Raw genomic sequence first — 12,091 nt, forward strand, 5'->3', positions numbered from 1 at the left:
CAATTAAGATGGCTTTTAGAAGTTCCTGCCATGGCGCAGCGGAAACAAATCTGGCTATTATCCATGAGGACGTGGATTCGATCCCTGGCCTCGCTCAGTGGGTTAAGGATTTGGCGTTGCCGTGAGCTGTGCTGTAGGTTGCAGACATGGCTCGGATCCTGCGTTGCTGTGGCTCTGGCGTAGGCCGGTGGCTACAGCTCTGATTCAACCCCTAGCCTGGGAACCTCCATATGCCGCAGGACGTGGTAAAAGGCAAAAAGACAAAAAAAAAAAAAAAAAAAAAAAAAAAAAGACTTTTAAACACTTTTTTTTGGTATTAAACATAAGATTAAAATAAAATAAAATAAAATCCTTTCAGGACAGTTCCGACAGCCTTGACTCAGGGCTGAGACCAGTTCTGAACTTTTCTGGCTCAGGAGGTGTTTGCTTCCATGTGGCTGCCTGGAATGTGGTGTTTTACTCCCCTATCTGGGAGAGCGGGGAGGAGGCTGCGGGGAGCTGGCTTGCAGCCTCTCCATAACCTTTCAGCCACCCTGGTGCTGGGCAGCCAGCGGTGTGGGCTTTTGACTGAATGCACTCGCCAGCCAGCATTCATTACACCATTGTCAGTGTGTGTGTCTGGGGCTGCCTCTGGGTGTGTGTGTTTCTTTTTGTGTCTGCGTGTCAGTGTCAGGCTGTGCATGTCTGTTTACGTCGGCCTGTCTAGGCGGGCTCCCGTGCGACAAGGAGCTGGGGGGTGGGGTGGGCGGTGTTTATAGGAGGGAGGGTATTTCAAAGCCCTGGATCTCCCCCTCGGGAATTGCAGGGGATTTGTATATTGTATATATATACTTATATGTGTGTGATATATATATATATATATATATATATATATATAGGGTTTTTTTGTTTCATTTTGTTTGTTTAATGCTGCTCATTGTGTCGGGCTACGGGCGAGTGTCTAACCAGGTGTGGTGGGAGCAGCCTCAGGCCGCGTGAGCCCCATCTGCCATGAGCTTGCAGCCTGCCTTCCCACCTGCCTTCCCCGCCGTCCGTGGGGAGCCTGTCCCTTCGAAGCTCACGGTCCCCTCTCTAATTTATTAGCTGGGAAGGAGGAGAAAATGCCATGTTGCCTGAAGACAATGACCGAGACAGCAGGTCCCACCCTGCCCTGCTGCCAGCACCTCTCCCCCCAGCCCTGTCTCCTCCTCCCTGTCCAGGATCTGTCCCTGACACTGCTCAGTCTGTGGTAAGAGAGAAAAGAATCCCCCAAACCAAGCTCTAAGACACACGTCTGGCCATGGACATGCAGGGGTAGCTGTAGGCTGTAGAGGGTGGGAGAGGGCCCCAAGGCGAAGGTTTGAGCCAGACTTTGTATCTGCCAGCCCAGGAGCTAGAAGGCCCCTCATCCACTCTGGGGGCCTCACCTCTGAATCCCGGGACTTGTCCCGGGCCATGGGGGAGGGGAGAGGGCCCGAGGCAGCTGCAGGGGCTGTGTTGGTAAACACTTTCCTGGGTTCCTACTTTTGCCACCCCCCCACCACACACCCTTCTCCACTCCCGATTCCCCGTTACACACACACACCACCGCCCCAGCATCCCTTTTTCTGTGGCCTGCACAATGAGCTCATTGTCCTGGGTGTGATTTGAATAAGGGATCGGCAGGCCTGTTCCCAGCATTGTCCAAGGGGCTGGGAACAACCCCAGCGCAGGCAGGAGGACCAGACCAGACAGAGACAGATGCCTAAATTAGCAACAAAGCTTTGTGCACGGCTCCCGGACAAGGGCTTGCCTTGTTTGCGTGGACTCAGGGTGTGGAGCTGGCCGGCTGCTTGCATGTCTCCCCATGTTAATTAGTTTTGCATGCATGTCTGAGAAGGTGCCAGGGGAGATGTGTTTGCCTTTCCCTGGGAGGGGGACCTGTTTGTGGCTGTGGAGCTGAGCCTACCTGGGGAGCCAGGCTCTGAGCGCCCCCCCCTCCCCCTGGTGGGAATCTCTACTCCCCCATCCTGCTTTTCTGCCTCTCTGCCTTTTGTGGGGGGCCCTGGCTTTGCTCCCTATGACCTCCCTACTCCTACCTCACCACATCTGAAAGTTGGTTAGCTCTCACTACAGGGAACTCACTGGCTTCCACCCAGACCCAGGGCAGTGCCTGTCCATCTGGCAGTCTGTCTCTCGCGACACAGGGCCCCCCGGGACCAGGCAGCAGAAGCGGCCAGTCTGGGCTCTCCTCCGTCCCCAAGCCAGATGGCCAGTCTGCTTATCGCATTATGGCCTCCCCTGGCCCCAGACCCCTGCCGCCCATGGTTGGGCTAGGATCTTGTTGGGGATATGATGGAGAAACCCTCTTTTAGGCCCTTACCTAGCCCTGGCCCCAAGCAGGAAAGAGAGTCTGACAGACATGGCACGAGCATGTCCTTGTCACTGGCTTGCTGCCTGACCCGGAGGAGGCCAGCCCATCCTCCACCCTGAATCTCAACATTCTCACCGGCAAAATGAGTGAGTGGAACTTGAGGAATCCTCGTTTCCTTCTGGCTCGGAAAGTCCGTGATGCTCATGACCACTGCAAACCTGGGTTGATTTTATACCCATGGAAGGAACACAGTGATGGGAATGGGAGCAGTGAATTCTGGCCACTGGGGCAGGGAGGGTGATAAAGGGGGGTTAGAGGAAAGATTTTTGTCCCTGTTAACACTGGAGTGCGGGCCTCTGTTTTTGGAATGGGTAAAGGATCAGGAACTGGCAGAGCCTCTTTTCCCAGGTCCTCACGGAACCCCCGGCCCAGCAGCCCACACCTACCCTGCAGAGGTGGGAAGCAGGCCCAGCCCAGCCTGCAGAAGGGAGCTTGACAGGGACAGGAAGGGAGAGCCTGCCGGGAGAGCAGCTGCTGGCTGAGGCCCTGGAGTGTGTCAATCGTCCCCTGCAGGCCCTGGCTTAGGGGACAAGGCCTGGAAGGGGCTGGAGGCCTGCCGAACTGGGCCTCTGGACAGCTTTCTGGGCTGCGCCTTCAGATTTTCCAGCTCTGCACAATAATCCTGAAAGTTCAAAGAGGGGGCACAGAGCATGGCCCCTCTTGCTCAGGTACAGGAGTCTTAGGATCCAGTGACCAGCGGCTCTGGCTCCATGGCCTTTCCCGCTCTTCCCCGACTCAGCCCCGTGCGCCGTGCCCTCTCAATCAGAGCTTCTCAGTAATTGAAAGTCCAGGGAGCTCCCGCCGTGGCTGAGCAGTAATGAACCCGACTAGCGTCCATGAGGACATGGCTTTGACCCCTGGTCTCACTCAGTGGGTTAAGGATCTGGCGTTGCCGAGAGCTGTGGTGTAGGCCGCAGAGGTTGCTCGGATCCTGCGTTGCTGTGGCTGTGGCGTAACCCAGCGGCTACAGTGCCAATTCAACACCTAGCCTGGGAACCTCCATATGCAGCGGGCATGGCCCTAAAAAGACAAAAATAAATAAATAAATAATAAATAGGGCAACAGTCTAAGCCTGGGACACTCACAGTCTGAAAAGCCGTGTGCTCAAAGCTCCAGTTCCTTCCTGCTGGTCTTCATGGGCCCCTCCATCTCTTAGAGATCCGGTGACTCTGTAGACAGAGGGAACTTCTCCTACGTCCGTGTTTTTTTTTTTTTTTTTTTTTTGTCTTTTGTCTTTTTGTTGTTGTTGTTGTTATTGTTGCTATTTCTTGGGCCACTCCCGCGGCAGATGGAGGTTCCCAGGCTAGGGGTTGAATCGGAGCTGTAGCCACCGGCCTACGCCAGAGCCACAGCAACGCAGGATCCGAGCCGTGTCTGCAACCTACACCACAGCTCACAGCAACGCCGGATCGTTAACCCACTGAGCAAAGGCAGGGACCGAACCTGCAACCTCATGGTTCCTAGTCGGATTCGTTAACCACTGCGCCACGATGGGAACTCCCCTACGTCCGTGTTTTAAATGATCTGGGATGACTGTGGCCCAGGATGGCTGGGGTCTCAGAAAGATCTTTGCATGCCCTTCTCTTGTCTCTTCTTTGCCAGCCTCCCTGGTCCCTGGTGCTCCCTCCTGCTGTGGCTTCTTGTGCGTGGGATGCCCCTTGTTCAGGTGTCAGCGGCTGGCTAGAGGGACACACAGGGACCCCCCGGGATCACCCTCAGGGGGGCACTCGGTCCTGCAGGGGAGGCCCCGGCTCCAGCCCTTCTCTACCCCCAGGGCACCCACTCCTTCCTCCCGGGCTGCCTCTCCCCACTCTGCCTCTCCTTCCCCACCCCTCCCCTGTCTCCTAGGCTGCTCCCTTGGGGTGTGAAGAGGAAGTCAGAGGCTAAAGAGGAAGAGCCTAGAGGTTAGAATTCAGGGCAGGAACAGAGAGTAGGGCCCCCACTGGTGGGGGGAAGCGGGGCAGGCAGAGCCTTGGGAGAGCTGCGCTGCTGCCTGCCCTGCCCCTCCCCGCTCCTCGCTCCTCCCCTCGGGGTTTTAGCTGCCTCAGCTGTAGCCCTGAGCTCCTTAATCTGGTGATCAGTGTGGTGCTGGGAGGGTGGGCTGGGAGAGGCTTTAGGAGGTGACAGGGGATCTTGGGAGTCGCACTCTGCTAACTGAGCATCACACAAAGCCAGGGAATCACATTCCAAGCGTGGCTCCCCATCCCGAGCCTGGGCCAGCATGGGTGGTACCCGGTGGAGGACTGGGGCACGAGCCCTGCATGCAGCCAGAGTGACCTTGTTCTTTGTTCCTCAGGAGGAAAGCTCCCAAGATGAAGGCTCTCCAGCCCTTTCTGCATGGCTGAGGTTTTGTTTGGTAGCGGTCCCCAACCCTTACCCCTGCCCCAGGTTCCCAGGCTCCCTATCCCACTTAGAAGCCATCTGTAAATTGCAGGCATTCCTTGCCCTGGTTAGCCAGGAAAATGCTGGTCAGGGGGTGGAGAATTTGTTCCCTAAGTAAACAGGTGTGCTGGGCGGTATGCCTCCTCTGCGTACACTGAGCCTGAGAGGACCCTGAGGAAGTTAAAAAATGCGGTAAAGATGTAGAGCTCACACCCAGGTGCTTCAGAGCCTTCCAGCCCCCAGGATGGGGACGGCCCAGGCCTGCGACCTTGGCTGGAGAGGGGAGACAGGCAGAAGCCCAGATCAGACTTCCACTTCTGGCCTCACTATGCAGCAGAACCGTCATGTCTTGGAGCCTCTAAGCCCTCATCTGTAAAATGGGAATACTAATCTCTACCCACCTATAGATTTGCTAAACACTAAATGGGGTTGATTTTCCTCTTCCCTTTCTCTTAGGTCTGGGGCAGGTAGGAAGGAGTTGAGCTTTCCAAGGTTTGTTGGTGATTTGGGGAATGAGGACAGCAGTGAGAGGCAGAATATTTAACCACGGGCACTGGCCAGTCAAATGGCAGCTGGCCCGAATCCTCAGCCCAGAGAGGAGGGCACAGCTGGGCTGAAAGAAGTTCATTTGTCTCTGTGTCTTTCTGTTCCGTCATGTGTCTGTGCATCAGCAAGCAGCGCAGACTCCCCTTGAGGGCAGTTCCTGATGAGGTCACAGGATGCAGGATCCTGGATCTCCTTTGCATTTTGAACAGGTCAGGTCTGCCTGGCATGGGGCACCCTGCCTCACCTGGCAGAGGACCCAGCAGCAGCAAAGGGCCGGGAGCTAAGCCTTTCCCAGCTCCGCCCTGGCTACAGCTCTGCCATCAGGCCCTGGGGAGACCAGCTTCACCTGGGAGCTCGCGCCCTCTTTGTGTCCCCCACAGCCGCTCCTCCTTCCTGACCCTTTTTCTCAAAAAGCCCTGCGGGTCAGAATTAGGGGGTCTGTCCATGTTCTGCGCTTCCTCCTCCTGCCTCTGTTTCATCATCAGCCAGGGGAGATTGGCAGCATGGTGCTGGCGGTGATATGGAGCCACATTCTGTCAGCTAGGAAGTGTCTGGCCTCACAGTGGCATCTGCCCCAGCCCCAGGGGCAGACTTCCTGAAGTCACTCCTTGACACCTGCTGTGCTTTGCCAATAGTAGTTTCTTTTACCTGGCCCATCTCTATGCTCGATTGGGTGAAATCCTTGCCTTTGAGGGCTCAGGATGGCCTAGTAGAGTGACAAGTTGCCTAAGCAGACACCCAGCTGGAAGTCAAGAGATTTGAACTTCTTTCTGGTCTTAAGTAAACCTCCGTCGTTTCTGGACCTGGAAAAGGAGCACTGGCTAGGAGGGCGTTCTAAGGTCCCTTTTAGCTGTGACATTTTATCACCTGGAAGTTCTTCCTGTTTTTTTTTCCCCTCTGCTCCCCACCAGTAACCGTCCCCCCCACCCAGCCCCCTGGCTCACGGGAAAACCAACCACCTCGATCTCCTTCAAGCTGCCCTGGGATGCACGGAGGCATCTTCACTCTGAGGCTATAGAAATGAAAACCCAGCTCACTGCTGGCTGGTGACCGAAGGCTGGGGAGTGACTTACTCTAGGGTAAGAATTCCACCGGAGAGCATGAGTCTTAGCTGAGTTTGTTCCCAGCGCCTGATCTGGAGCTGATCTCTTCTGTTTCCATTTGCTTGGGCTAGCCTGTGTCCTGAGGCTCTGCCTGCCACCAGGTGGGCCTCACGTTGACTTTGCATTGTATTCCTTGGGACTTGCCTGGTCCTACTTCCCTTGGCCAGGGTCTTCCCACTCAGAAGCTCCAAGCCCCGCAAAGAAATCCAGAGGGGAAAGGCTGCTTCGCAGCGCCTGGCTGGCTCTTCTCTCCAGGACCCCCCAGCCAGATCACTCTGCCACTGGTACAGCTGACACAAGTGCAGGCCACGGAATCAGGTGGTCATGGGCTCAGGTAGAGCTAGGACCTCAGAACGCCATCCTAGCCAATGCTCCTTTTCCAGGTCCGGAAAGAGAGGGGGTTTACTTAAGACCGAAAGTTCAAGTCTCTGACTTTCAGCTTGCTGGGTAACCAGTATGACCTGGAGCTGGCCCTTAACCTTCCTCAGAGCCTGTTTCCCAATTTCTAAAATGAGGATCGCCGCACGGTTCTCCTAAATCTGCAGCATGGCATAGCCATGATACAGGTAAAGTTCCTTGAAAAACATGCTTTTGTTCTACCTCGTCTTCTCATCCCAGTGGAATCTCCAAAGGCCGTAGATATAAACCGGGGTCTTGCCTGACCTCTTGCCTTTGCGTTGCAGCCTGCTCTGCTGAGGATGTTCCGAGACAACCTCGAGTGAGCACCTCCCCCACAGCCCCAGGGAGCAGAAATACCTACTTTCGGCCCTAATAATACCTGAATGAGATTTGTAGGACACCTTGCTCCCCAGAGTGCAAAGCTCCTGCTCACGTATTATTTCTCTTCTCTTTAGATTGTCCTGTGAAGTGGAATGGGACAGCCTCTGTTCAGCTCCTCTGAAAATGGAGACAGAGAGGGGACCTGTGCATCTTGCCAAGGTCAAGGGATTGGAATAGAGAGCCATGCCCCTCTAGGACACTCGAGATCGCCCGAAGGGGAGGAGCCCAGCAGAGAGGGAGAACGCCGTAGTCACTGTCCTGAGGCCAGGATGAAGGAGGAGGACCAGGCAGAGGGCATGGTGCCGGCTCCGCTCCCATCGCTGCCCCTCCGAGACGTGGCCGGGGACCTGGGGAAACAGGCCCCAACCCCTCCTGTAGGGGCCTTTGCCTGTGATCCTGCTGGTCGCCGCTTCTGCCTTTGTCATAGCATGTACCTGTCCTGGCTCAAGGCGCTCTGACCAGTCCTCCAGCAAATAGAAGCTCTGCGCCATCACACGTTCCACCCTGGAGGACGAAGGGCTGCACACTAGGAGGTGGCCCAGGCGCGGGGCTCCAGGCTTCTGGGGGTTAATGACTCCCTCTCCCCAGCTGTCCTCCCCTTGGTGCTCCTCTTCCTCCCTCCTCTTGTTCACAGCAGGCAGGGCCTGGACCTAGGAGCCAGGCCGCTGTGCTGTTGCCAGGGGAGCCGGGAGCAGGATCTGAGCTATGCAGGGAAAAGGCCCAGCCTGTCAAAGTGTCTGAGATGAACCGCCGCCGTCCCCATGCAGCTGGGCTCAGACGTGTCTCGGCTCTTGTTCTGTGCCTGAGAATGGCGACACCCAGTGAGGTTCAAGGGCAAACTCACTATTCATTAGTCAGAGGTTCTTGACGTCCCTGTCTCTCCCAGGGATGGGTTCCTCCCCCCCCCCCCGCCCTTTTCTCTCCCTCCTGTGACACATTCCTGGGTGCCTTTGGTGAGGACTACACACCCTCCTCCTCCTGCCCAACTCGTCTCCAGAGGCCCCTGAATAAACTCCCCCCAAGGAGACCAGGCAGGGCAGAGACAATGGCCACAGGAAAGCATTCAGGCGGGACTCCAGCCATGCTGGCCTGCCCTCCATTCCCAGCGCCTCTGTGGGCCCCACCTCCCTCTGACTAAGGTACCCCTGAGCAACCAGCCCACACAAGACGAAGCCACTGGACACTGATCTCTGGACAACAGGCCAGTCCAGTGCCATTCGCAGTGGACCCCTTGGATGCCCCCATGGCTCATATGTCACATAGCTGTCTACCTTGGTGCCTTTCCCTACCATCATGTGTCTATTGTGTGACACTCTCTCTGTGAGTTGGAGCATGTACATTGTATAATATTTTCTGAAATGTGGCAGTATCAAAATATAAAGGGCACATATACTTGGTTGCAAACAAATTGCACTACTAGGAATTTACTATATGGTTAAGATGTAAGAGTTCCCAAAGAAATATGTACAAGAATGTTCATCAGAGTGTTTCTTTTTAAGAATGTAAAGAAGTGGGACTGAGCCTATGGTCAATTCATACTGTGAAATACTATGCAGCTACAAAAATTGATGTGGTAGGTCTCTATGTATTAGCTGCTGTGGGAGGCTGGCCAGTATCTATTCTTGGGTGGCTAGAATAAATCACACAACAGGTAATAGAGTATGATCTTCTTTGTGTGGATTTAAAATGTGTGGAGTTCCTGTCATGGCTCAGTGGTAACAAACCTGACTAGTATCCTTGAGAACGTGGGTTCGATCCCTGGCCTCGCTCAATGGGTAAAGGATCCAGCATTGCCGTGAGCTGTGATGTAGGTTGCAGACACGGCTCAGATCTGGTGTTGCTGTGGCTATGGTGTAGGTCCGTAGCTACAGCTCCGATTGGACCGCCTAGCCTGGGAACTTCCATATACTACAGGTGCTTTTTTTGCCTAAAAAGACAAAAAAAAAAAAAAAAAAAAAAAAAAAAAGGTAAATATGCTTGTATATGAAGAGATTCTGGAGGAATTAGAAGTCAACCTCTGGGGCAGGGAGAGCGATGAAGGCACCCTCCCATTGTCTTTTGATGGAGCACCTTCCTGGAGAAATTTAACGAGGCTGTTTAATATAGTCGGCTTAACTTCCATTGACCAACTTGGAGTAGATGCTCCAAGAGAAGGGTGTTGATGTTGCCAGAAAAACATCCCAGACACTCTGCCATTGGCCATTTTCAAGCCTAACAATCACATGTCATCATCATGGATGTTGTTGTTAAAAGCCTACCGAGTTCCAGGCTTAGTACCTTTGGGTCTGATTTAATTGGGTATCATTATTCTGGTTTCCTCACGCTGAAGAGTGGTTGATTGTCTCATCTGAGCTCCTGAGCAGGGAGTGGGTTGCGGGGGGTTGGGGGGTTCCCAGTTTCACTGAGAGTTACCCCTTCACCTTCAGGAACTTCCTGTTTGGGGGAGGGTCCTTGGAATCCCTAGCCATGCCTCCCCTCCCACTCCCCCAACACACATACCTGGTCATATTGGGTAGGGGCATTGCCCCCATCCACTACTACCCAATAGAAATCTCAAGGAGCTGGGGGACACCAGATTTGGGCCAGGAGGAGGAGTGGAAGTGCTGTGAAAGGCCGTGTTTGCATAAGCAGCGTGAGTCCTGAGAGATATACCATCACAAGGAACATGGAGCATTTTGCCTTTCCTGCTTGCTTCACCCCAGAAAGAGTAGATGGTCCAGCAAGTGCCTCTGAGGCCCTAGGAGTGGGAGGCATGGGTCCAGCTACACATGGGCAGGCCAGGACCTGGCCACAGTCACTTGTGGGCTCTCTATTAGGCCCTCAGTGGCCTGGGTGGGGTAAAGGGGGAAAGGGACCATGAATCTGGGTCAAGCAGCCATCCCAAGGTGTCTAGGCAGCACTCATAGTCTCCCCAAATCAGCTGTGGGGCCTGCAAGAGAGTGCAGGAAATGATAAAAAATGGACCACATGCAGAGGGCTGAAGTGACTCCTTATAACTTTATGGGTTGTTGGTACAATTGGTACACCCATCTTACACATGAGACACTGAGATCCAGAAAAGTTAAGTTATACAGGTCACACAGCTAGTCAGTGCCAGAGCTTAGATTTAAAACCAAGTCTCTTTGGAGTTCCTGTTGTGGCGCAGTGGTTAACAAATCCAACTAGGAAACATGAGGTTGCAGGTTCAATCCCTGGCCTTGCTCAGTGGGTTAAGGATCCGGCATTCCCATGAGCTGTGGTGTAGGTTGCAGATGTGGCTCGGATCCTGCGTTGCTGTGGCTGTGGTGTAGGCCGGCGACTACAGCTCCAATCAGACCCCTAGCCTGGGAACCTCCATATGCCGCGGGAAGCGGCCCTAGAAAAGGCAAAAAGAAAAAACAAACAAACAAACAAACAAACCAAAAAAAACCCTGCAAAAAACACAAGTCTCCTGGACTCTCAAGTCTGACACTCCAAACCCCAAAGAGTCCTGTTTGACTTGGCCACTTAAGGGAAGTCCTCAAAGCGGCCACCCCTATCTGCCAACCCCCATACATAGAGACATTAACTCCTCTTCTGCAAGGTCACCTCCTCCAATGGTCCCTTAGCCTGGGGTCCTCCTGCCATTTTACCTAAGGCCATCTCTCTCCAGCAGCGTGACTGGCCCCAGGTGTGGGCAATGGAGTCTTGGGAGGAGGATTATAGAGCCTTTGTCTTGTGAGTATAGCCTATTGTCCAGAGTTGTCTAGGGCAGTAGGGTTGTCCAGATGGACTTCCTGGGGGTGGCGGCCTGGAGGCAAAGATGGAGCCCAGCTGGTCAAGACAAGCCCGAGTGAGCCTTGGAGAGTGGGAAAGGCCCAGGGTCTCCACCTGGTGGGAAATGGGAAATGGGAGTGAGTGGGGGCGGGGGCGGGGGGGCGGGGGCTAAATGCTCCAGGCTCTCAGTGCCCTGGTTGCGGGTCACCTACACTTCTGCAGACTTTCCCCTGATCCGAAGGGGCCTGACAGAAAGAGGCAGGCACTGCTGGGCCTGCCCCTGTGCTTCTCAGAGGCTGGCCTGACGGGGGCCTCAGGGAAGGCTGAAGCTGCAGCAGCAGAGTGGGAGGGCAGAGCTCTCCCTCAGGCATCTGGAATCATGAGGACTCTCATGCCTATGAGGACTCATGCCTATGCCAAGGCAGGAGGGTCTCCCTGGATGGTTCTGAGGGAGGACGAGGGCAAGTTCTGAGAGAGAACCTCTTCTTATCCTGTGAACCCCACCTCCCTCTTCCCAGTCCCACAACAAATAAAGTTTCTTGTGAAGTCTTCTAAGTCTCTTGTCAGTTTTGGGGGTAGGGGTGGGGGACATGGGTAAGGAAAGTAAGACATAGCCACTAGCAAAGACAATTCGTGGTGTGTCAGGTGTGGCGGGTCCCTAGTAGGAACAGGAAGAGTGGATGGAGCCAGAAGCCTCCCAAAGCTTTGGAAAGTCTATCCCCCTGACCCGGACTAGGGTCCTTTGAGTAAAAGGCGCCTCTAGGCTTGAGGGTGGCAATCTTAGGGGTACCCCTCAGGATGGGGGCTCTGGAGGGTCCAGATTTTAAGAGAGCTCCCAAGCTCCTCCCAAGCCTCCATCAGTGTCTTCTCATTTAATCCTCACCATGACCCCCATAAAACTCAATCCCACTTTACAGACTAGGAAACGGAGGCTTCAGAGAAGCTAAGAAATATGCAAAGCCACGCAGCAGGGAAGGAGTGGAGTCAGGCTCCAGATCACATTTCTGTGACCAAAATGGGATGCAGGGGTCGGAAAATCTGAAAGCCCCTGACGAGGTTCTCCATATACATGCAAAATTACAGCTTTTTTTCCACAAGGCTCTTGCGACCCCAGATAATAATCAACACTTTCTTATGCCAAGCACTGTTCTAA

The 12,091-nt window shown here is 54.3% G+C and overlaps 1 long non-coding RNA gene across 2 annotated transcripts in view; it reads left to right on the forward strand.

Moving 5' to 3' along the window:
* LOC106510139 (uncharacterized) overlaps positions 1–8,858 on the forward strand; it is a 35,265-nt gene extending 26,407 nt beyond the window's left edge. For both annotated transcript variants that reach the window (XR_014809220.1, XR_002345803.2), the window contains one exon: positions 7,278–8,858. This is a non-coding gene — a long non-coding RNA (uncharacterized LOC106510139). The remainder of the gene's footprint in view (positions 1–7,277) is intronic.
* The last annotated feature ends 3,233 nt before the right edge of the window (positions 8,859–12,091 follow it).

Source organism: Sus scrofa, chromosome 7 (genome assembly GCF_054392235.1).
Source record: "Sus scrofa isolate SSC_HxYL_T2T_F1_AM1 chromosome 7, Sscrofa_HxYL_maternal_Yorkshire_Landrace_v2.0, whole genome shotgun sequence".
In the NCBI taxonomy this organism is placed as follows: domain Eukaryota; kingdom Metazoa; phylum Chordata; class Mammalia; order Artiodactyla; family Suidae; genus Sus; species Sus scrofa.